General features: G+C 45.2%; 9 non-coding genes across 9 annotated transcripts; all 9 read right to left on the bottom strand.

Moving 5' to 3' along the window:
• Window positions 1-1,653: 1,653 nt before the first annotated feature.
• On the bottom strand, window positions 1,654-1,725 carry trnae-uuc (transfer RNA glutamic acid (anticodon UUC)). Its single transcript has one exon. It is a non-coding gene; the product is annotated as a tRNA-Glu (tRNA).
• A 116-nt stretch (window positions 1,726-1,841) lies between these two features.
• trnar-acg (transfer RNA arginine (anticodon ACG)) lies at window positions 1,842-1,914 on the bottom strand. Its single transcript has one exon. It is a non-coding gene; the product is annotated as a tRNA-Arg (tRNA).
• Window positions 1,915-3,101: 1,187 nt separating this feature from the next.
• trnah-aug (transfer RNA histidin (anticodon AUG)) lies at window positions 3,102-3,174 on the bottom strand. The gene has a single exon. It is a non-coding gene; the product is annotated as a tRNA-His (tRNA).
• Window positions 3,175-4,363: 1,189 nt separating this feature from the next.
• trnar-acg (transfer RNA arginine (anticodon ACG)) lies at window positions 4,364-4,436 on the bottom strand. Its single transcript has one exon. It is a non-coding gene; the product is annotated as a tRNA-Arg (tRNA).
• A 1,187-nt stretch (window positions 4,437-5,623) lies between these two features.
• Window positions 5,624-5,696, bottom strand: trnah-aug (transfer RNA histidin (anticodon AUG)). Its single transcript has one exon. It is a non-coding gene; the product is annotated as a tRNA-His (tRNA).
• Window positions 5,697-6,885: 1,189 nt separating this feature from the next.
• Window positions 6,886-6,958, bottom strand: trnar-acg (transfer RNA arginine (anticodon ACG)). Its single transcript has one exon. It is a non-coding gene; the product is annotated as a tRNA-Arg (tRNA).
• Window positions 6,959-8,146: 1,188 nt separating this feature from the next.
• On the bottom strand, window positions 8,147-8,219 carry trnah-aug (transfer RNA histidin (anticodon AUG)). Its single transcript has one exon. It is a non-coding gene; the product is annotated as a tRNA-His (tRNA).
• Window positions 8,220-9,407: 1,188 nt separating this feature from the next.
• On the bottom strand, window positions 9,408-9,480 carry trnar-acg (transfer RNA arginine (anticodon ACG)). Its single transcript has one exon. It is a non-coding gene; the product is annotated as a tRNA-Arg (tRNA).
• Window positions 9,481-10,490: 1,010 nt separating this feature from the next.
• Window positions 10,491-10,562, bottom strand: trnae-uuc (transfer RNA glutamic acid (anticodon UUC)). The gene has a single exon. It is a non-coding gene; the product is annotated as a tRNA-Glu (tRNA).
• Between the last annotated feature and the right edge of the window lie 14,386 nt (window positions 10,563-24,948).

Genomic DNA, 24,948 nt, shown 5'->3' with positions numbered 1-24,948 from the left:
CTAAAACTTCAGTTGATTTAGTCGTCTAAAATTAAAAGTGCTAAGTATAATGTTTAAAGTTTCACTTCGATTTCTGAAAGTCACTATATTCACCATAGGCTCCGGACCCCCCGCGACCCATTAGGATAAGCGGTTTGGAAAATGGATGGGTGGTTGCACTATATTCACCAAGATGAAATGAAAGCAATGTTAAAGGATGGTATTAAGGTCTGACTGTGCAGTAAACAAATACACAGATTTCTCTCCTATTTGAAACACAAACTTGTGTTTGTTTACCCCGGAAACTGAGAACTGTAAAATCTCTAGTGCCATTAGTGCAAAATTAAATCACTTCAAAATGCGTAGGCTATAATGCCACCAGGCCTGTTCTCTCTGAATATTAAAACAGAAATATTTAAATAAATATTTGAAGATGGAGGCGGCATGGTGGTTAGCACTGTTGCCTCACACCTCTGGGACCCGGGTTCGTGTCCTCCTGGGTCGCATGTGTGTGGAATTTGCACGTTCTCCCCATGTCGTCTTGGGGTTTCCGTGGCTAATTGGAGTTTCTAAATTGCCCGTGGGTGCGCATGCGTGTGTGTGAATGGTGTGTGAGTGTGCCCTGCGATGGGCTGGCCCCCCATCCTGGGTTATTCCCTGCCTTGTGCCCATTGCTTCCGGGATAGGCTCCGGACCCCCCGCGACCCGATAGGATGAGCGGTTTGGAAAATGGATGGATGGATGGATGAAATGCAGCCCTACTTTTATTTAGTAAATGAGAAAACTTTATGCATATATGTTCAGTTCTACGTCACATGACAAATATTGTCGAAAACTTTTTGAATTGTACTGAATTAATTTGATTTGCCAGTCAGTTATTGATTAGATGCAGTGTTCATACAACTAATAGGTTATTTAAATATATGTCATACTAAATAGTTAGACATTATGATCTTCCAGACCTTTGCTTCTAGAAAATTTCTCTGACTTTAAATTTTAGTTGAATATCCCTGTATGCGAACTACATTAGTTCTGATTGTATATCTCGTCCCCGGCAAACATTTTCGTCTCGTTTTTATTCGTTGACGAAAGTGTCAATACCCTTCGTCACAGTCTTAAATCCAGCTAAATAACAGCACCTGCTTCATTGAATCCCCCCCTTCTTCCCCTGTCTCTCTTATTACATAATTGACTACAAATGCTTGATTTCCTCAAAGACCATATTTAGCAGTGATTTCTCTAAAAATGCTTTGCAATATATAGATAATTCCTGACCTGTTCAGGAAAAATTAGACTCATGTCCTATCCCTGTCATAATTATGATGCACACATCACTGAAACATAAGGAAACCGTACTAGGAGTAAGACTTATCTTCAAGGTATAACCGAAATCATTAATATATAAACAATCAATAGAAAGTCAACTAACACAAATCTGTGAAGGACTTGGAAAATACGCAACACTTTGCAAATATGCCTTATCATAATCTCTGCACTGTCCCGGTTCTGTCCAGTGCGGGGCTCAACAAGTGACACAAAGAGAAAAGGATTAAACGCATTTGCATTTGGCTGTTTCACCACGGGTAAGATATTTTTTTTCTGTATAAATTGCATTTCGTAACCAACAAAAGTTATAAAGATCAGTTGCAGGGGTGCAGTCAACGATAAGTACAATTCCCATACCGGGAGTCTAACCCGGGCCGCCTGGGTGAAAACCAGGAATCCTAACCGCTAGACCATATGGGACACCATGCAGCTTGCCTCTTGTGAGCTCCCTGTCTGCAGCTGATGTGAGGAAGCCAAGACGTTGGTAGCATGGAGCGGCTAAAGCAGAAGGCATTAGAGTAAAGGAAAGAAATGGCCGAGCCAGCCAGGAGTCGAACCTAGAATCTTCTGATCCGTAGTCAGACGCGTTATCCATTGCGCCACTGGCCCACAGCATAGAAGGACAAACAAGTAACACAAAGAGAAAAGGATTAAATGCATTTGCATCCAGATCTTTCTTGTGTCGATTTCACACTTCAGATGACTTTCAAGTATTTCTTAAAAACATATTCTTCCTCTCAGTATCAAATAATGTCACAAGAAATTTCATCTTTTTAAGTAGCAATAATGCTTATGAGAACGACAGATGGAAAATCAACTAAAAGTAAATGCTACAGTCTGAAAATACGGAATGCTTCCCAAATCTGTCTGTCATCTATGTTCCTTTTTCCAGCCTCCTTTCGGCTTTAGTGCAACTAATGTTTCAGCCCCCTATTGGCCAGTTGAAGAAGTGTTTCAACTAAATGTTTTACAACGGTCTCGACCGATTGGCTAAGCGAGGCGACTGGCCCCGTGTGGTTGGCCAGTGAAACAATGACCCGCACGCCCGCTGACACGCTGGTGTTACAGCACGGACATTCCCTTCGCATCGGTGACGGTTTTGGCTTCGCATCCAGCATCCTAGACAATGCACACATTTATGGCCGAAAAACTGCTAAATTTCAGCAAAATCTCTTGTATTTTTGGTGTTTTTTTTTGGCTGTTTCACCACGGGTTAGATATTTTTTTTCTGTACGAATTGCATTTCGTAACCAACAAAAGTTATTCTATGGTAAAAGTTCATTTTCTCAAGTAATTCATTTCATTTTGTGTGTCTGATCTGAATTGTTGGGGACAGTGTTTTTCAGGGGTAACCTGGCACGGCACCACAACCTACGACTGGAGGAAATCGGCGATGAGATTATTCCTTAGCTTGGCTTAAAAATACTAAAAATGTAATAAATATTGTGACACCAAAGTGTGGCAAAATCACATGCAAGGTGAAAGCTCCACCTGAGTCGTATGTAATGGCTGGTCAGTATTTCCAGCAAGATTGTTAGACTTCCCAGGAAGAGCATTTTTGCTGCCTTAGCACAGGGACACGATTAGTTGCAATGCTGCAGACAACGATAAGTACAATGCCTATACCGGGACTCGAACCCGGGCGAAAACCAGGAATCCTAACCGCTAGACCATATGGGACACCATGCAGCCTACCTCTTGTGAGCTCCCTGTCTGCAGCTGATGCGAGGAAGCCAAGACGTTGGTAGCATAGAGCGGCTAAAGCAGAAGGCATTAGAGTAAAGGAAAGAAATGGCCGAGCCAGCCAGGAGTCGAACCTAGAATCTTCTGATTCATAGTCAGATGCGTTATCCATTGCGCCACTGGCCCACAGCAGAGAAGGACAAACAAATAACACAAAGAGAAAAGGATTAAACGTATTTGCATCCAGTTCTTTCTTGTGTCGATTTCACACTTCAGATGACTTTCAAGTATTTCTTAAAAACAGATTCTTCCTCTCAGTATCAAATAATGTCACAAGAAATTTCATCTTTTTAAGTAGCAATAATGCTTATGAGAATGACAGATGGAAAATCAACTAAAAGTAAATGCTACAGTCTGAAAATACGGAATGCTTCCCAAATCTGTCTGTCATCTATGTTCCTTTTGCCAGCCTCCTTTCGGCTTTAGTGCAACAAATGTTTCAGCCCTCTATTGGCCAGTTGAAGAAGTGTTTCAACTAAATGTTTTACAACGGTCTCGACCGCTTGGCCAAGCGAGGCGACTGGCCCCGTGTGGTTGGCCAGTGAAACAAGGACCCGCCCGCCCCACTGACACGCTGGTGTTACAGCACGGACATTCCCTTCGCATCGGTGACGTTTTTGGCTTCGCATCCAGCATCCTAGACAATGCACACATTTATGGCCGAAAAACTGCTAAATTTCAGCAAAATCTCTTGTATTTTTGGTGTTTTATTTTTGGCTGTTTCACCACGGGTTAGATATTTTTTTTCTGTACAAATTGCATTTCGCAACCAACAAAAGTTATTTTATGGTAAAAGTTCATTTTCTCAAGTAATTCATTTCATTTTGTGTGTCTGATCTGAATTGTTGGGGACAGTGTTTTTCAGGGGTAACCTGGCACGGCACCACAACCTACGACTGGAGGAAATCGGCGATGAGATTATTCCTTAGCTTGGCTTAAAAATACTAAAAATGTAATAAATATTGTGACACCAAAGTGTGGCAAAATCACATGCAAGGTGAAAGCTCCACCTGAGTCGTATGTAATGGCTGGTCAGTATTTCCAGCAAGATTGTTAGACTTCCCAGGAAGAGCATTTTTGCTGCCTTAGCACAGGGACACGATTAGTTGCAATGCTGCAGACAACGATAAGTACAATGCCTATACCGGGAGTCGAACCCGGGCGAAAACCAGGAATCCTAACCGCTAGACCATATGGGACACCATGCAGCCTACCTCTTGTGAGCTCCATGTCTGCAGCTGATGTGAGGAAGCCAAGAAGTTGGTAGCATGGAGCGGCTAAAGCAGAAGGCATTAGAGTAAAGGAAAGAAATGGCTGAGCCAGCCAGGAGTCGAACCTAGAATCTTCTGATCCGTAGTCAGACGCGTTATCCATTACGCCACTGGCCCACAGCATAGAAGGACAAACAAGTAACACAAAGAGAAAAGGATTAAATGCATCTGCATCCAGATCTTTCTTGTGTCGATTTCACACTTCAGATGACTTTCAAGTATTTCTTAAAAACAGATTCTTCCTCTCAGTATCAAATAATGTCACAAGAAATTTCATCTTTTTAAGTAGCAATAATGCTTATGAGAACGACAGATGGAAAATCAACTAAAAGTAAATGCTACAGTCTGAAAATACGGAATGCTTCCCAAATCTGTCTGTCATCTATGTTCCTTTTTCCAGCCTCCTTTCGGCTTTAGTGCAACTAATGTTTCAGCCCCCTATTGGCCAGTTGAAGAAGTGTTTCAACTAAATGTTTTACAACGGTCTCGACCGATTGGCTAAGCGAGGCGACTGGCCCCGTGTGGTTGGCCAGTGAAACAATGACCCGCACGCCCGCTGACACGCTGGTGTTACAGCACGGACATTCCCTTCGCATCGGTGACGGTTTTGGCTTCGCATCCAGCATCCTAGACAATGCACACATTTATGGCCGAAAAACTGCTAAATTTCAGCAAAATCTCTTGTATTTTTGGTGTTTTTTTTTGGCTGTTTCACCACGGGTTAGATATTTTTTTTCTGTACGAATTGCATTTCGTAACCAACAAAAGTTATTCTATGGTAAAAGTTCATTTTCTCAAGTAATTCATTTCATTTTGTGTGTCTGATCTGAATTGTTGGGGACAGTGTTTTTCAGGGGTAACCTGGCACGGCACCACAACCTACGACTGGAGGAAATCGGCGATGAGATTATTCCTTAGCTTGGCTTAAAAATACTAAAAATGTAATAAATATTGTGACACCAAAGTGTGGCAAAATCACATGCAAGGTGAAAGCTCCACCTGAGTCGTATGTAATGGCTGGTCAGTATTTCCAGCAAGATTGTTAGACTTCCCAGGAAGAGCATTTTTGCTGCCTTAGCACAGGGACACGATTAGTTGCAATGCTGCAGACAACGATAAGTACAATGCCTATACCGGGAGTCGAACCCGGGCGAAAACCAGGAATCCTAACCGCTAGACCATATGGGACACCATGCAGCCTACCTCTTGTGAGCTCCCTGTCTGCAGCTGATGCGAGGAAGCCAAGACGTTGGTAGCATAGAGCGGCTAAAGCAGAAGGCATTAGAGTAAAGGAAAGAAATGGCCGAGCCAGCCAGGAGTCGAACCTAGAATCTTCTGATTCATAGTCAGATGCGTTATCCATTGCGCCACTGGCCCACAGCAGAGAAGGACAAACAAATAACACAAAGAGAAAAGGATTAAACGTATTTGCATCCAGTTCTTTCTTGTGTCGATTTCACACTTCAGATGACTTTCAAGTATTTCTTAAAAACAGATTCTTCCTCTCAGTATCAAATAATGTCACAAGAAATTTCATCTTTTTAAGTAGCAATAATGCTTATGAGAATGACAGATGGAAAATCAACTAAAAGTAAATGCTACAGTCTGAAAATACGGAATGCTTCCCAAATCTGTCTGTCATCTATGTTCCTTTTGCCAGCCTCCTTTCGGCTTTAGTGCAACAAATGTTTCAGCCCTCTATTGGCCAGTTGAAGAAGTGTTTCAACTAAATGTTTTACAACGGTCTCGACCGCTTGGCCAAGCGAGGCGACTGGCCCCGTGTGGTTGGCCAGTGAAACAAGGACCCGCCCGCCCCACTGACACGCTGGTGTTACAGCACGGACATTCCCTTCGCATCGGTGACGTTTTTGGCTTCGCATCCAGCATCCTAGACAATGCACACATTTATGGCCGAAAAACTGCTAAATTTCAGCAAAATCTCTTGTATTTTTGGTGTTTTATTTTTGGCTGTTTCACCACGGGTTAGATATTTTTTTTCTGTACAAATTGCATTTCGCAACCAACAAAAGTTATTTTATGGTAAAAGTTCATTTTCTCAAGTAATTCATTTCATTTTGTGTGTCTGATCTGAATTGTTGGGGACAGTGTTTTTCAGGGGTAACCTGGCACGGCACCACAACCTACGACTGGAGGAAATCGGCGATGAGATTATTCCTTAGCTTGGCTTAAAAATACTAAAAATGTAATAAATATTGTGACACCAAAGTGTGGCAAAATCACATGCAAGGTGAAAGCTCCACCTGAGTCGTATGTAATGGCTGGTCAGTATTTCCAGCAAGATTGTTAGACTTCCCAGGAAGAGCATTTTTGCTGCCTTAGCACAGGGACACGATTAGTTGCAATGCTGCAGACAACGATAAGTACAATGCCTATACCGGGAGTCGAACCCGGGCGAAAACCAGGAATCCTAACCGCTAGACCATATGGGACACCATGCAGCCTACCTCTTGTGAGCTCCATGTCTGCAGCTGATGTGAGGAAGCCAAGAAGTTGGTAGCATGGAGCGGCTAAAGCAGAAGGCATTAGAGTAAAGGAAAGAAATGGCTGAGCCAGCCAGGAGTCGAACCTAGAATCTTCTGATCCGTAGTCAGACGCGTTATCCATTACGCCACTGGCCCACAGCATAGAAGGACAAACAAGTAACACAAAGAGAAAAGGATTAAATGCATCTGCATCCAGATCTTTCTTGTGTCGATTTCACACTTCAGATGACTTTCAAGTATTTCTTAAAAACAGATTCTTCCTCTCAGTATCAAATAATGTCACAAGAAATTTCATCTTTTTAAGTAGCAATAATGCTTATGAGAACGACAGATGGAAAATCAACTAAAAGTAAATGCTACAGTCTGAAAATACGGAATGCTTCCCAAATCTGTCTATCATCTATGTTCCTTTTTCCAGCCTCCTTTCGGCTTTAGTGCAACTAATGTTTCAGCCCCCTATTGGCCAGTTGAAGAAATGTTTCAACTAAATGTTTTACAACGGTCTCGACCGATTGGCTAAGCGAGGCGACTGGCCCCGTGTGGTTGGCCAGTGAAACAATGACCCGCCCGCCCGCTGACACGCTGGTGTTACAGCACGGACATTCCCTTCGCATCGGTGACGGTTTTGGCTTCGCATCCAGCATCCTAGACAATGCACACATTTATGGCCGAAAAACTGCTAAATTTCAGCAAAATCTCTTGTATTTTTGGTGGGTTTTTTTTGGCTGTTTCACCACGGGTTAGATATTTTTTTTCTGTACGAATTGCATTTCGTAACCAACAAAAGTTATTCTATGGTAAAAGTTCATTTTCTCAAGTAATTTATTTCATTTTGTGTGTCTGATCTGAATTGTTGGGGACAGTGTTTTTCAGGGGTAACCTGGCACGGCACCACAACCTACGACTGAAGGAAATCGGCGATGAGATTATTCCTTAGCTTGGCTTAAAAATACTAAAAATGTAATAAATATTATGACACCAAAGTGTGGCAAAATCACATGCAAGGTGAAAGCTCCACCTGAGTCGTATGTAATGGCTGGTCAGTATTTCCAGCAAGATTGTTAGACTTCCCAGGAAGAGCATTTTTGCTGCCTTAGCACAGGGACACGATTAGTTGCAATGCTGCAGACAACGATAAGTACAATGCCTATACCGGGAGTCGAACCCGGGCAAAAACCAGGAATCCTAACCGCTAGACCATATGGGACACCATGCAGCCTACCTCTTGTGAGCTCCCTGTCTGCAGCTGATGCGAGGAAGCCAAGACGTTGGTAGCATGGAGCGGCTAAAGCAGAAGGCATTAGAGTAAAGGAAAGAAATGGCCAAGCCAGCCAGGAGTCGAACCTAGAATCTTCTGATTCATAGTCAGATGCGTTATCCATTGCGCCACTGGCCCACAGCATAGAAGGACAAACAAGTAACACAAAGAGAAAAGGATTAAATGCATTTGCATGCAGATCTTTCTTGTGTCGATTTCACACTTCAGATGACTTTCAAGTATTTCTTAAAAACAGATTCTTCCTCTCAGTATCAAATAATGTCACAAGAAATTTCATCTTTTTAAGTAGCAATAATGCTTATGAGAATGACAGATGGAAAATCAACTAAAAGTAAATGCTACAGTCTGAAAATACGGAATGCTTCCCAAATCTGTCTGTCATCTATGTTCCTTTTTCCAGCCTCCTTTCGGCTTTAGTGCAACTAATGTTTCAGCCCCCTATTGGCCAGTTGAAGAAGTGTTTCAACTAAATGTTTTACAACGGTCTCGACCGATTGGCTAAGCGAGGCGACTGGCCCCGTGTGGTTGGCCAGTGAAACAATGACCCGCCCACCCGCTGACACGCTGGTGTTACAGCACGGACATTCCCTTCGCATCGGTGACGGTTTTGGCTTCGCATCCAGCATCCTAGACAATGCACACATTTATGGCCGAAAAACTGCTAAATTTCAGCAAAATCTCTTGTATTTTTGGTGTTTTTTTTTTGGCTGTTTCACCACGGGTTAGATATTTTTTTTCTGTACGAATTGCATTTCGTAACCAACAAAAGTTATTCTATGGTAAAAGTTCATTTTCTCAAGTAATTCATTTCATTTTGTGTGTCTGATCTGAATTGCTGGGGACAGTGTTTTTCAGGGGTAACCTGGCACGGCACCACAACCTACGACTGGAGGAAATCGGCGCTGAGATTATTCTTTAGCTTGGCCTAAAAATAATAAAAATGTAATAAATATCGTGACACCAAAGTGTGGCAAAATCACGTGCAAGGTGACAGCTCCACCTGAGTTGTATGTAATGACTGGTCAGTATTTCCAGAGAGATTGTTAGACTTCCCAGGAAGAGCATTTTTGCTGCCTTGGCACAGGGACACGATTAGTTGCAATGCTGCAGACAACGATAAGTACAATGCCTATACCGGGAGTCGAACCCGGGCGAAAACCAGGAATCCTAACCGCTAGACCATATGGGACACCATGCAGCCTGCCTCTTGTGAGCTCCATGTCTGCAGCTGATGCGAGGAAGCCAAGAAGTTGGTAGCATGTAGCGGCTAAAGCAGAAGTCATTAGAGTAAAGGAAAGAAATGGCCGAGCCAGCCAGGAGTCGAACCTAGAATCTTCTGATCCGTAGTCAGACGCGTTATCCATTGCGCCACTGGCCCACAGCAGAGAAGGACAAACAAGTAACACAAAGAGAAAAGGATTAAATGCATTTGCATCCAGATCTTTCTTGTGTCGATTTCACACTTCAGATGACTTTCAAGTATTTCTTAAAAACAGATTCTTCCTCTCAGTATCAAATAATGTCACAAGAAATTTCATCTTTTTAAGTAGCAATAATGCTTATGAGAATGACAGATGGAAAATCAACTAAAAGTAAATGCTACAGTCTGAAAATACGGAATGCTTCCCAAATCTGTCTGTCATCTATGTTCCTTTTTCCAGCCTCCTTTCGGCTTTAGTGCAACTAATGTTTCAGCCCCCTATTGGCCAGTTGAAGAAGTGTTTCAACTAAATGTTTTACAACGGTCTCGACCGATTGGCTAAGCGAGGCGACTGGCCCCGTGTGGTTGGCCAGTGAAACAAGGACCCGCCCACCCCGCTGACACGCTGGTGTTGCAGCACGGACATTCCCTTCGCATCGGTGACAGTTCAGGCTTCGCATCCAGCATCCTAGACAATGCACACATTTATGGCTGAAAAACTGCTAAATTTGAGCAAAATCTCTTGTATTTTTGTTTTTTTTTTTTTGGCTGTTTCACCACGGGTTAGATATTTTTTTTCTGTACAAATTGCATTTCCTAACCAACAAAAGTTATTTTATGGTAAAAGTTCATTTTCTCAAGCAATTCATTTCATTTTGTGTGTCTGATCTGAATCGTCGCGGACAATGTTTTTCAGGGGTAACCTGGCACGGCACCACAACCTACGACTGGAGGAAATCGGCGCTGAGATTATTCTTTAGCTTGGCCTAAAAATAATAAAAATGTAATAAATATCGTGACACCAAAGTGTGGCAAAATCACATGCAAGGTGACAGCTCCACCTGAGTTGTATGTAATGACTGGTCAGTATTTCCAGAAAGATTGTTAGACTTCCCAGGAAGAGCATTTTAGCTGCCTTGGCACAGGGACACGATTAGTTGCAAGACTGAAGACAACGACAAGTACAATTCCCATACCGGGAGTTGAACCCAGGCCGCCTGGGTGAAAACCAGGAATCCTAACCGCTAGACCATATGGGACACCATGCAGCCAGCCTCTTGTGAGCTCCATGTCTGCAGCTGATGCGAGGAAGCCAAGAAGTTGGTAGCATGTAGCGGCTAAAGCAGAAGGCATTACAGTAAAGGAAAGAAATGGCCGAGCCAGCCAGGAGTCGAACCTAGAATCTCCCGATCCGTAGTCAGACGCCTTATCCATTGCGCCACTGGCCCACAGCAGAGAAGGACAAACAAGTAACGCAAAGAGAAAAGGATTAAATGCATCTGCATCCAGATCTTTCTTGTGTCGATTTCACACTTCAGATGACTTTCAAGTATTTCTTAAAAACAGATTCTTCCTCTCAGTATCAAATAATGTCACAAGAAATTTCATCTTTTTAAGTAGCAATAATGCTTATGAGAATGACAGATGGAAAATCAACTAAAAGTAAATGCTACAGTCTGAAAATACGGAATGCTTCCCAAATCTGTCTGTCATCTATGTTCCTTTTTCCAGCCTCCTTTCGGCTTTAGTGCAACAAATGTTTCAGCCCTCTATTGGCCAGTTGAAGAAGTGTTTCAACTAAATGTTTTACAACGGTCTCGACCGATTGGCCAAGCGAGGCGACTGGCCCCGTGTGGTTGGCCAGTGAAACAAGGACCCGCCCGCCCCGCTGACACGTTGGTGTTGCAGCACGGACATTCCCTTCGCATCGGTGACGTTTTTGGCTTCGCATCCAGCATCCTAGACAATGCACACATTTATGGCCGAAAAACTGCTAAATTTGAGCAAAATCTCTCGTATTCTTGGTGTTTTCTTTTTGGCTGTGTGGTAGAAAATTCTTGATTATGCTAATCAGTAATCAATAACGGAATATAGACGAGTATGCAAAATGCATTACCTAATCAGTAATTAATAATTGAGTTTATAATGTGTTGTTGATTTACCTATCATGATTGAAACAATATAACCTCACTTGAATCAGTCTGATGTATCAAGCACAATGTACTAATGCAAGCTTGCTTACTGTAAGTAAAGGGATTTCTATTTTCTATGAAGGAACTAACGCAGAACTGCCGGGTGTCTACAGACACCTGATCCTTTTCTTTGAACTATCTGATGACTGCATTTTTGGCTATAAGAGATGTATGCACTTGTTGTTCGGGGAGCAGAACACGAGACGCATGATTGCTGAGTGTCTGTTCCCTTTGAGCTCATCCAATAATAAAGTTCTGTCAAACACTTAAACATCGGACTTCGAGAAATTTCTTCCACAGATTTGGGGGCTCGTCCGGGATCGGAGAAAGGGAACAGCCAGAGCGCACGGACGGCGAGGAACGAGGTGTCCTGTTAGAAGGGAGCGGTGAAGCGCTACCGTCAGCCAAGGAGCGAGGAAAAAAGTTACTCGATCCGGCTCAGCATCCCATCCTCGTCGGACGAACGCCTGGACGTCCCAATCCGATCAACGGACCAAAATTAAAGGGAAAAATTGTAAGTTGATTTATTTAATCGCAAGTCGATGTTTAAGTCTATATAGTATCTATATGTGCTGTTTGACAAACTTTGGGAAAAGCGCTAGTGGATTGTGATCCACAGGAGGATCCTCGTATTTACAGGAAGGTGAATACAGGTATTTGCAAGGAAGCAAATACGGGTGTCTGTAGAGACACAGGTCTTTGACAGGGAGGGAGTATGAATAAGGTTGTGTGTGTGGAAACTGTCCCGTCGGGCAGCTAACACAGCTCTGCCGGGGGCAGCCTGGTAGCGGACTGAGTCCTGCCAGGGAAGTGAATGGATAGTAGCTGCCGCGCAGTGATTCGTGTCCTGCCGGAGGAAATTGTGTGAATGTGTGGAGCGTGTAAATATCCTGGTTGTGAAGAATGTGAATGTGTTGTGTTGTCTAGTGCAAAATATCAGATAAATGAATTAATAAGTGTCCAGAAAATTAGACAGAAATACCGGTGTAAAAAGCGCCGGAGGCCCAAACTAAATTAGTCTCATTTATGAGGACAGAGACACAAGTCAAAATTTATATTGCTGGAATGTGTGTCTGGTGCGCATAATAAAATATTAATTATATTATCCTCCAATCCTGCTAAAAACAAAATATTTGCTTATGCTCTCTAGCGAAGGAGCGCTAGGGCTTTGTGTTTATAATAAATAGCTTGCTCTATCGCAAGGAAGGAATTTCCTTTTGCTTTCTCGCAAGGAAGGAATTTGCTTTTGTTTTCTCGCAAGGAAGGAATTTGCTTTTGCTTTCTCGCAAATTCTATTGCAACGAAGAAACTTGCTTCTGCTTTCGCAGCGAAGTAAACTGCTTAATTTCCTGAAGTGCATTGTTGAGGGTAACTGGTGAACAGATAGGAAAAGTCATGGGCAGTTCAAATAGCAAAGAAAACAAATGGGCTCCAGATCCTGCATATGACCCAGAGGGTATGACAAAATTTGAAAAACAAATGAGAAAACGCAGTTGTCGAAAGCCAGGCGAGAAACGTATGTGTCGCGATGTGGTCGAGACTGAGATGGGAGAGAGTTTTAGCAAAGAATGTGCCAAATGGAGTAAAATGGCAAGCGGGCGCTGGCCCGTGGACGGCACGTTCGATCCAACAATAATGCAACATACAAAGCGTGTAATACAAAGCAAAAAGGGATGTTGTGGAAAATATGGGGATATTGATAAGTTTGAAAAGCGGATATATGTGGCTAAATTGAAAGAGTTAGAGAAGGAAAAGGCAAATAATAAGGGACTGCGGGACAAACTGGCCAGGGAGACAGCGGAGTTAAACGCTGAAAGGGCTAAAAATGAGGCTCAGGCCCAATCCCTCAGCATGGTGTTACAGAATACTAAGAAGAAAAAGGAAGAGATACATCTGTACCCTCCTCTGCCGAATGTGCCCCCTCCCCCTGCTTATCATCCTCAGCTAGGAGCAGCTGCAGCAGCACCGGCGTCTGTGGAGACCACTGCCCCTCCCTCAGAGAAGAAGGAGGAAGATGACACAGTGGGGGGAGCAGGAGCCCTGCCGCTGAGACAGAGCCAGAGACTGCTGCAAAGGGGGGGAGACTCAGCCTCACAGTTGTAGGATCACACATGCACATATCACAAAGCTTAAATTCCAGGTGGCCTGAGACAAGGCCTACCCTGGTACGAGAAGGCACACATCGGCCTAGGCCCCAAAGGGGGGGTTCGTGACCCCACACACATAGATAACCAGGGAGGCCAGCACTCCAACTTTTATTGCCCAAAGCTTTAACGACCTACAGATAGCAGAGTGGATCCCCAGGGACAGGGGCCCCTCGACTTGGCCCACAACCCCATCACCCGACATCCTGCCTTGCATACCACTCTCCCAACACCCCACAGAAAGTTTCCTTTAAGTTTGGTTTTTGTATACCCTGTATAGTATGTTGCTTATGTCTCAATATGCAAGTCATGTTTATGTGAGTGTCCTTAGACAGTCTTAGGTTTGTGTGCCACCCTTATAACCATGTTCACAGCGTGTCTATTATTTTACCCCTCACACCTAAACACTTGTATAAATTTGAATAAATAAATAGGTATAGCTACCACTGCATATATGTTAAACCAGAATAATCTTGGAAATTGAATAGTCTAACCAGGGATCTTAGTGTGCCCTAACTTTCGAAGATTCTTTTCCTTTGTCTGACAAACCTTCCCCCCCCTTTTTGCTTTGCCACATTCCTCAGCAACCCTTATCTGATCTTTGTATTTCACCATACCTATCCAAGGGTAAGATGTGCTGATGACAAGAGAATGTCATATAATGTCTGTATAAAGGGTATACATCTGTTGAAGTGTAACCTATACTGTCTACCATATATACCACATACTGGTGTGAGTAATAGAACATAACATAATAGCATAATATAAGTAATCATTAATTAATCATCACAGATGGGATTTGGTGTGAACTGCTAGGCTGGTATGGCATGTTTGGTATCAAACCGACGGGAAATCACTCCAGTTTCCAAATCTGGTCAATGGTTACCACAAAAGTGGACATATCAAAAGTTACACCAGCCTAATGAAAATCACCATTACCAGAGAAGTCAGTCTGGTCATAAATCCCAAAAGGACTGATACCGACCCCCTTCCGAAAGCCCGCCAAATGGATGGTCAGCCATTGGCCCAGGACTCGAATTCCTGGTCACTCCTATTCACGAACTTTACACTATAAAACCTGGCACCTCAGAACAAAGCGGGGGAGAGGGAAGAAAAGGAGAGAGAAAGGTGTAGAACATCAGCGGAGCGGAGGAGAGCGGAGCAGAGGAAACAAAGACCATTAGCCCAGGAGAAGAGAAGCCCACAAGCAGCCCTCCTGAAGCCTATCAGTTTAGACCCAACTGGACAAAGAACTGAAACTCAGTCCAAGCTTCACCAGGAGAGAGAATCAGAGGGCTCCACTCCAACAACCGCTGTAAACACCGCGCCTCCCTGAGTGCCATCACCCATCAGCTCATTAGCCTCTGCAACCAACTGCCAAGACCCCCCCTTTCCTGCATCCAAGTAAACCAACTTCCTTTCATTTCTAATAACCTAAACTGTCCTATTCACCTGCTATATTCCTTTAGGTTCATATTTCCACAAACTGTTTGCTTTGCAGAACAGTTTTTCCCTTTTTAGGTTAATCCTTTTAAATCTGGTCATTGCATTTTCATGATTACATTGTTTGTGTCTATTCCGTTATTTCATGTTTATTCTTTGTTAGGTGTAATGTCTGTCTTATGTTAGTTGTAGGAATAAATGCATGTCTTTTACACAACTTCAGTCTCCGTCATTGAGTGCTCACAATACTCCCTGCCTCTGTGCGATCTGGCTACTACGCTCTGAAACCTCTAAACTCGCCTGAAATATCGCGAGACTCTCTCTCATCGGCCGTGAGGGGAGCTTTACTATCGACCGTTTACATTACCTGGTGACGCAGCTCGCTGGACGAGCCTACTAACCCAGGTTATTAAGTGATACTGGTTATTAATGAGTCCCATTTAAGTCTCACATTAACAGATATCGAGGATTCGCAATTGAGTTTGGAGGAGCCGACCATTCAGCATAACAATTGGTTAATAATCAGCATTAGATAATAATTAATTAAAAGTTAATTAATTTCAAAACATATTGGTGGAGATATTAAAATTTACCTGAGCTAATAATTCCTACACCTCCTTGTCCTTTACGCACTGAAATTCCTTCAGATTCCTTCAATCTTTTAATTATGTTATGCACTGTTGAAGGTGAAATATCCAAATCTCTTCCTGTCGTTCTTTGAGGAACATTGTTTTTAAACATTTCAATAATTTTCTCAGGTATTTGTGCTGCTTTTGTACCAAATCATAATTACAATCACCTGTTGACATCACTTGTTTCAAATCACATCATTATTTAACCAATTTACCTCACTACTGGCCCTAAATTGCTCCTGTCCCGACTTTTTTGGAAATGTGTTGCAAGAACCAAAATTGGAATACGTGTTTATTTTGAGAAAAACAATGAAATTCATGAGGAACACATTAAATAATGTGGTGGGGGTAACTGTCATGCCCTGCTCGTCGGCTCCTCTTGTGTGCCACGCCCCCTGATTACCCACGTGTTTTCTCCCGATTGTACCCAGCTGTATCTAGTTCATTTGCTCAGTCCTGTGTATTTCAGTCCGTGTCTTACCCGAGTCCTTTGTCCGTCATTGATGTTCTTGATGTAAGTCAGCGTCTGATGTTCCCTGCACCTCGTTGTCCTCCAAATAAACCCCCGTTTTCCCCGTATTCCGCTTGCCTGCCTGCTTCTTGCTCGCTCGCCTGCCTGAACGATCGCCCGCTCCGACCGCGATCGTGACAGAATGACGGACCCAAACAAAGCACCTGCCGTGACAGAGGAGGAGTACTGCAGTTACGGCGAGCAGGTGTTCTTCTGGATTTCCCGGCCTGGCATCCGGGAGGATTCCCCGGCTTGGAACCTTGTCAGCCGGAACTGGGATATCTTAGAGGGGTTATCCCTGGAGGAAGACGCGCACCTAACCAAGGAGGTGCGCGACAACTTCAGGAGGATAGCCGAGCTCCGGAAAGAGCGATATGTCGCTCCCAGCGAACCAGGGACTGTCCTCGCGCCGTCCGTCTTTGCGGGCTTAGCGCCGCCTCCCGCTACCACCGGTCGCCGGAGGAGGAAGAGGAGACCAGCGATCGCCCCGTCGATCGTCCTAGGGGCGTGCTCCATCGCCCTCGCTCCTCTTCCTGGGGAGTATCGGGAGAGTATCCCGATCACCCCGGAAGTCCCCAGCGCTGCGAAGCTGTCTCCCAGGGCAGCTTCCCCTTTCCGGAGAACACGCCTGGCCACTGAGCAGCTACCTCCGCTGCTCGCTGCAATCGCCAGGTCAGAGGGGCTCCCTCCGCTCTGGTCGCCTGCGCATCTCGCGCAGCCGCCAGCACACTCTGCCTGCGGGCCCCGCTCCCGTGCGGCCGCCGCTGCCTGCGCAGCCCCCTTCGCCTGCTGCAGCTCCAGGGCAGGCGCCCCCACTGCAGCAGCCTGCAGCTTCCGGGCAGGCGCCCCCACAGCCTCCAGTCCCTGACCGCGCTCCAGTCCCTGACCGCGCTCCTGTCCCTGACTGCCCTGCCGCAGCTCCAGAGGCGCCCCCTCCGCCTGCCGCAGCTCCAGAGGCGCCCCCTCCGCCTGCCGCAGCTCCAGAGGCGCCCCCTCCGCCTGCCGCAGCTCCAGAGGCGCCCCCTCCGCCTGCCGCAGCTCCAGAGGCGCCCCCTCCGCCTGCAGCAGCTCCAGCTCCTGTCCCTTCTCCCCCTGTGACGTTACCCTCGCCCCAGCGACCTCGACCCCGATCGAGGGTCGTTATGTCTGTGTCCCGCAAGGGGAGGGGACACAGACGTAGGACTGGGGTCCCGCCCGCCCTGCCCCCTGGCTCGCCCTCCCTCGCCTGCGCTCTGGCTCGGTTGGCGCCCGTGGGTCCTGGCCCTCCGGGTCGGCTGTCGCCTGCGGGTCCCTCTCCGGTGCCTCGTCGCCCTGCCTCGCTCCCCCCTCCGGTGCCTGGTCGGTCGCCTGGGGGCTCCCCGACGGCGGCTCCTCGGTCGCCTGCGGGGCCCCCACCTTCGGCCCGTCGGAGGACGTCGCCGCCTGCAGCGGCTCCCCCCCTCACCTTGCCTTCGCCCTGGCCCCTTCCAGCTCCCTCGTCCCCTTCCCCGGTGCTCCCTCCTGCTCCCTCCCTGGCCCCTCCGCGGGTCCCTCGCCCTGTCTCCTCTGCCCCTTCTCGGTCCCCTCCGGCTCCGGCCTCCCGGCCGTCTGCAGCCCCTCCGGCTGCCGCCCGTCGCCCACTGGGGCTCCCACGGGCTCCCCTTTGTTCCCCCGCCTTCTCTCCTGCCCTGGTCCCTCCTTCGTTTGCTTCCCCTTTCTTGGTCCCGCCTGTCTCTGCTCCCCCTCGCTTTGTTCCTCCTGTCTCTGCTCCTTGTCCTTCTCTGTTCCCTTCGTTCACTCCTGGTCCTTTTGTTCCTCCTGTTCCCGCTGTGTCCCCTTTCCTGGTTTGTCTTTCTGCCTTCCCTGTCCTGTGTCGGCTCCTGTCTCACGTCTCACGCTTGCCCTGTTTTGTGCCTCGGTCCTGTTTCCAGTCTCTCGTTGATGGTTCTGTTTTTTTTTGCTCCAGGTCCGCTCGTCGGCTCCTCCTGTGTGCCACGCCCCCTGATTACCCACGTGTTTTCTCCCGATTGTACCCAGCTGTATCTAGTTCATTTGCTCAGTCCTGTGTATTTCAGTCCGTGTCTTACCCGAGTCCTTTGTCCGTCATTGATGTTCTTGATGTAAGTCAGCGTCTGATGTTCCCTGCACCTCGTTGTCCTCCAAATAAACCCCCGTTTTCCCCGTATCCCGCTTGCTTGCCTGCTCCTTACCCGCACGATCGCCGCTCTGCTGTTACCTCCGCGAGCGATCGTGACAGTAACACAATAAATTTAAGATTTTTATTAGCGAAATGAAATTGTCGTTACTCCAGTCGGTGTAAAAAACACACTAGTAAAAGGACATCAAAATAAAAAACAACGTGAATTAACAAAAGAAGTACTGAAACTACAGAAAGATAATAAGAAAATATAACAATAAAAGGTATATAAAAAGTAAAGATGAAAATGTATAAAAAATATGTAGAAATGTTTATAATACAGATTGTAGTTATAGCATATTTTAGCTTTTAATCTATGATGTTAATGATCCTACTGGCCTGGGGGTAGAAGCTTCTCCTCGGCCTCTCTGTCCCGGCCATAAGGCCCCAGGGACTTATGCAGGGCGGCAGTTCTGTCCTGGTGATTCTCTGGGCGCATCGTATCACCCTCAGCGGGACTCGGCGGCCCTCAGAGCTGGAGCTGCCGTACCGAGCAGTTATGCTCCCGGAGAGCACAGATCCCACATTGCCGCTGTAGAAGGTTTTTTGTGGCACAGAGGAGAGTCTGTATTTCCACAGCTGCCTCACATGATACACTCACTGTCAAGCTTTCAGCACTAAAGTTACAGATTACTGGGTGGCCGAGAGGTCTGTGAAATTTGGAGGGTCAGTAGCTTGCCTGGGAAGCCTTAGCATTCAGCGAAAACTGAACAGAGAGGCCTGTAGCAGGGTTGTCAAATTTGATTAGCTGGCTGGCATAAGATTTTCAGTTTGAAAGAAAGTATGCACACAGATTTACATGTACATAACAGTTTTATTACCTTGTAAATAGTTTGTAGGGTTTTCAAAGTACCCCAGTGATTTTGATATAGCGAATTTTAGGTTTATAATGAAATAATATAGATTTCTTGCGTGAGCGTGAGAGCCTGAAGGTGTGAGTGTCACACCAGATGGGTGAGAGCTGGCAACCCTGGCTCTGTTCAGTAGCCTCAGAAATTCTTTCGAACTTTCCACACACAGCTGATGGAAATCAATGGACGCAAAGGTTCTCAGTGACCATTTTAGCTTGTTTTTAGACTAAAGGCCTATGATGGATCTTTGGAATGTTGCGGAGATACGAATGCTGAGGACAGCATACTTTGTGCTGTGAGTGTTATGCTATCCATGTAAACAAAGTACACAGTCCAACCAGACACTATATTGAAATGCTAACAAGTTGTTAAATATTTTTATTCAAGTGACTTTAAGTCTGGATAATGTTCTTAATGGTTGGAAACGTGTGTATTACTGTAAATTAAATAATTAAACTTCTGAAATGGCCGCTCAGCACCCACCACTGAGCTTCACTGGTCAGCCTTGACTGGTTCTGTGCTGGTGGCAAGAGGCTCAGTGCAGGAGGAGGCTGCAAACCTGAAGAGGCACACAACCGTATGGATGGGGCAGGGGATCAATGGTGTGAGGTAGAGGACCAGGGCAGTGGGATTGCAGTGGCACAAGGGCAACCGTGTGGTCATCATGGGCTCCTCCAATGGCAGCTTCAGGTAAGTCACTCCAGTAAACCCCGTTAGACTCCAGTGAAGTGAGTGAGGCTGCAGCGCTACACTGGAGGGGACACATGTGGGCTCAGGGGCCCATGTGACTGTAGCAGAGGAAGGGATCTCTAGCTGATGTGGAGGTACAGGCCCAGTGGCAGTAAGGGGTGGGCAGTCAGCTGCAGAGGCTGCGGGGCCAGCGGCCCCACTGTACACATGGACCGCAGGGAATCTCAGCATGTTGTGCCCAAAGTCCAGCACACATGCCGTGCTCCGGGGGAAATTCAGGCCCAGGATGGAGGGATCGAGCATGTCAGCCATCCACATAGTTACTATTCACAACTAAACCCCCCATGTCAAAAGGGAACAACCCCGTCCCTCTTAAAGGGAGTTTAATAGAGTTTAATAGTTTTTTAGAGTCCAATCCGTAGTCACCACCTCTGCAGCAGGTGGCAGCAGGGCCACCTCCCCGGTGTCACCAAGGAAGTTCCGGAAATTAACCTTGTTGGCCCACATCTTCCCGGCTATGCGTGCCCTTGGCGGAACCCTGGGTGGCGGTGAACTTGGGACACTGTCTGAGGATTGAGGGGTGGGGAGGTGCTGCTGCCTGTCAGCCTACAGGCAGTCTGCATCCAGGAAGTAAACCTGAGGGCCTGGGTCCTCCAAGCCCTTTGGCGTTTCCTCACAGCTTGGTTGATTTCTCCCGCCTCGTTCCCTGCCACCTCGCTGCCCACAATTTCTCTCTCCAAAGCCAGTTCCAGGGCCTCGTCTAGGGACGCAGAGGGGTTGACTGTGTCTGAATGTGAGCTATCTGGGGTTAAGTGTCTAGATAAACTGATCCCTGGCCAGTTCACTCTGTACTGATAGAGCCATGTGAGCACAGACACACCTACACAACCCCTTGATATCATTAAGCAGGATGCAGAGAGACTCATTTGACTCAGTCCCTGCACCTATTGTTTAACTGAGAGGGCAGAAGTCCTCACACTGCCCACAGCGATTCTGCAGGGTACTGACCAGTGTCTCATCCAGGGGCTCAAGCAACCAGCAGTGTACACCTCAGAAAAACATGTGTGACAACCCTGAGGACCTGTTTGCATACCACAATGGTATCCCATCTCCCCATGCTCTTTAAAGGGGTACCACCCATCCAGTATAGTTATCACTGGGCTATCACAATGTCATCACAATACTAAAGACTGAAACAAAGTCGTGAGGTCAGACCCTCTGTATACAGCACACAGTCTCACCCTCACATCCTGTATGACCACATTTCTGCTGTTCACATGGCATTTCTCCAGCTTCCATTGCCCTGAAATGGACTGACGTGCTGTTGAAGGTCTACCTCACTTTACACTTTGCCCATGTCTTGTGTGTATACCCTGTCCGATCCTAACGTGTATTTAGTGTGTGTAATCTCTCACTGCATCTGCATTTCGCAGTTCAGCTTCTGACAACATTGTGTTTCCCATCTGTATATTTGGGTTCGGTGCTTGTTGGGTGCCTGTCGTGGTCCTTCTATTTACAATTGTACGCGGGGCATGCTGGGATATGTGCCCCGCCGGTGTTACACTAGTATAAAAAAAGGAATCTGGTCGAGTTTGTTCATTGACCAAATTTTGTTTTTGCAAACCAAATTGTTTGTAGGCCAAAGCATTTGTGAACTGCACGCACTACTGTACTAATGATAAATTGGTATGAAAAAATGGAGACAATTTCTGAGACACCAGAGCGATCCGTGTACTGTAATATTTATCTTATCAATAACACAGTAAAAATACACATTAGCGCCAATTCATCTTCTTTATTCATCATGAATATTTTAATTCATTAATGCAGGAGTCTGTGATAAATCGCTATCAGCATTTGGTTTATAATGGCCAATTAATGATAACTAAAAAGAAACAGAGAGACTGAAGACAGAACTTTCAACCATGATATGAGTGCTGTTGCTGCATAATTTGTCCACCAGGGGTCACAGCGCAACCCCCATCTCGGCAAGATGGATGACTTGAAATACGTTTCTATATCAAGTTGAATTATTTTTATTTCTATAGCACATTTAAAAACAATCTATGTTGTGCCAAAGTGCTGTAGGTCAAAATAATATAAATATATAGTAAAAGTAGAGACATTGGCCAATGTTACACAATGTTACACAAAAAATAATCAGAATCAGACTGTGGTTTATTGCCAAGTAGGTTGACCCTACAAGGAATTATTTTTGGTATAATGGTGCTCCATGGAAAAACAAGACTAAGCAACAACCAAGTTCAAAAAACAGCGCAAAAGTTATACAATAATCTAGTAATAAATATAAAATCACTATAAATGTTAAATACATGATGTGCAAAGCAGAATAGTCAGATTAAATAGATAAATAAAATGTGTTCCTGTGTGTGCAGGGTCAGTACAGAGATGCATCTAATAAGAAGCGGTGTAAGGCTGAATTAGCTTCGAGACGGACTGGGGACCTATGCCATGTATCGCCTTAGAAAGAAATAAGAAATCTTTAAACTGTATTCTCAGAAATTCTCAAAACTTAACAGGTAGCCAATGCAATGCAGCCAACACAGGGGAAATTTGGTGTCTATTTTTTGTTGAGAGCCTGGTAGCACCGTTTTGAACAAGGTGTAGTCAGAATAAAGATGCTTCTGGTAAACCTGGGTACAGAGAACGGCAGTAACCCAATCAGGATAAAAGCAGGAGTAACTCTCCAGGTCATTGGCTGAAAGGTGTGGATTAAGCCAGGCTATTGAACTCAGCTGACAGAAACACCCCTTCACAACAGCATTTATTTGTTTATCAAACACAGTGATGAATCAAAGATGACACCAAGATTTTTAGTATGTGACTGGAAGTTTTCTGAATGAGGCCCTAATTGTTCTCTGAGATCATGAACAGTGCCCAAAACTCATTACCTCTATCTTGTTTTCATTAATCTGGACGAAAGTCATTGCTGTCCTGTTCTTAATATCCTCCAGACAGTTAGAAAGGGCCACCAGAGAGCAGCAGTCACCAGGTTTTAATGGCAGATAGAGCTGCATATCACCAGCATAGCAATGATATTTTACATAATAACGTTCACAAATAGAGCCCAAAGGAAGCATGTATAGAGGGAATAGGAGAGGGCCTGTATCACAGGACTGGATATGTTTACAAGTAAGGCCATAGTACTGAAGGGGTGTGGCCATCCCACACAGTGACAAGCCCATTCATTCACCTCATCTAGGGATTTAAGGTCCTGGTTTTCCTCTCAGACCCTAGAACACACTGCCAGGCTCAGATTCCCGATCCCACATCCTGCTGAAGCCCTTCCCAAGATCAGACACTAGTTTTGTTTTCCTTGTTCTTATAGTAAAATGGTGGTCTTTGACTTTTATACATCATCACTGTTCTGTTAATTACATATGACCTAATCTAAGTATTACACAAACCAAGCATAATTACTTAGAGATGTCATGAGGTGGAAAATCCTTATTCAGTTAATTATTTTCCCCACAGGTGCTGACAGTGTGTCTACAGTGAAATGGGCCTGTGTACAGAGAGGATGATCTGTAACAATCCCATGTTCCTATGGTGACAGATATAAAACTCATGTGAAATACTGGTGCAGAGGGTATAATGTGAGGTCATGTACTCCCATAGTACACACTGACTCTCCACTGGAGGGTAAAGTGTGAGTCAGAGATGATCCTGACCAGCGAGTCTTCACTGTGACCATCAACAATCTGACAGCTGAGGACTCCGATCGGTACTGGTGTGGTGTGAAGATCAGTGGAGCCTCTCTGATCAGGTTAATCTGTCAGTCACTGATGGTAAGATGTCTGTACTGCAGACTGTAGCCAATGAGATGCACAGTATGTAACATGTCACTGAGTCAAAAAAGAAGGACCATAACACAAACACTGATGGAAAAAATGTTTTAATATTTTAAAAATCTGCATTTTAATTTAATTCAATATGATAAACGAGACTTGGAAGAAGTAACAGTGTCAGCTAAATCGGGCGACTTCATGAGGTTAAATATGATAAGCAATATGTTAAAAAATGTCAGTTTATTGGCCAAACATTTACATACAGTATGTATGTTGTAATGGGCTGATATTCATAAACATTTCATTGCTGTGCAAATCTTTGAGTGTTTTACCTGTGTGTTGAAGTCCTCCAGGGCTGTCAGTGGACAAACAGGAGGTGACGGGTGTAGATGGAGACAGTGTCAGTGTTACTATGGAAAGAACAAAAGACAAAGGATGTGGTGTTTGATTGGGGGCTCCTGTGCATCAGAGAGATCAGTGAGTTTGCATGGGAGGCCTGTCCTGATCAGGGATGACACAGAAAATAAAACCTTCATTGTGACAATGAGTGGGCTGGAGAGGAAGGACACTGGCTGGTATTGGTGTGCTGCTGGAATCCTGCAGATTCCAGTTCATATTACTGTTAAACATAAGTAATTGATTTAAATCTGCCTGTGAATTATTTATGCTTGAATATAAATAGATACATACTAATCAACCCAGCAGTTTCACTCACGAAGGGGTTTGTGCTTCTTTGTGGGGATAATCCCCTATTTATCAGCTGTTGTGAAACAGTTATTTATTGGGATTATTGTTTCAATGCTAGTGGCACGGTGGTCCAGTAGGCGGCGCTGTTGCTTCACGCCTCCATGTTTAGGGGTTTGAATCTGGCTTCTGCTCTGTCTGTGTGGAGTTTGCATGTTCTCCACATGCTGTGTGGGTTTCCTCCAACAATCCAAAAACGCACAGTCAGGCTAATTGGTGTCTTTAATATTGAATGTGTGTCTTCTAGTTTATGATCAGTCTGTAATATGACAAAAATCACAGCATTTTCCACAGACGTACAGCCAGTCACTTGTTATGTATACAAATCCAGACAAATCCATGTAGCTTGCAACATAATTCAGGCATTTTTTCATCTTTGTGAGGATGAATTGTTACTAATGGTGTGCAGACTGACTAACATGTCTGTAGGTGGTTTTTCATTGCAGCGTAGGC

Source organism: Brienomyrus brachyistius, chromosome 4 (genome assembly GCF_023856365.1).
Source record: "Brienomyrus brachyistius isolate T26 chromosome 4, BBRACH_0.4, whole genome shotgun sequence".
Taxonomy (NCBI): Eukaryota; Metazoa; Chordata; class Actinopteri; order Osteoglossiformes; family Mormyridae; genus Brienomyrus; species Brienomyrus brachyistius.
This window is presented reverse-complemented; position numbering and strand designations above follow the sequence as displayed.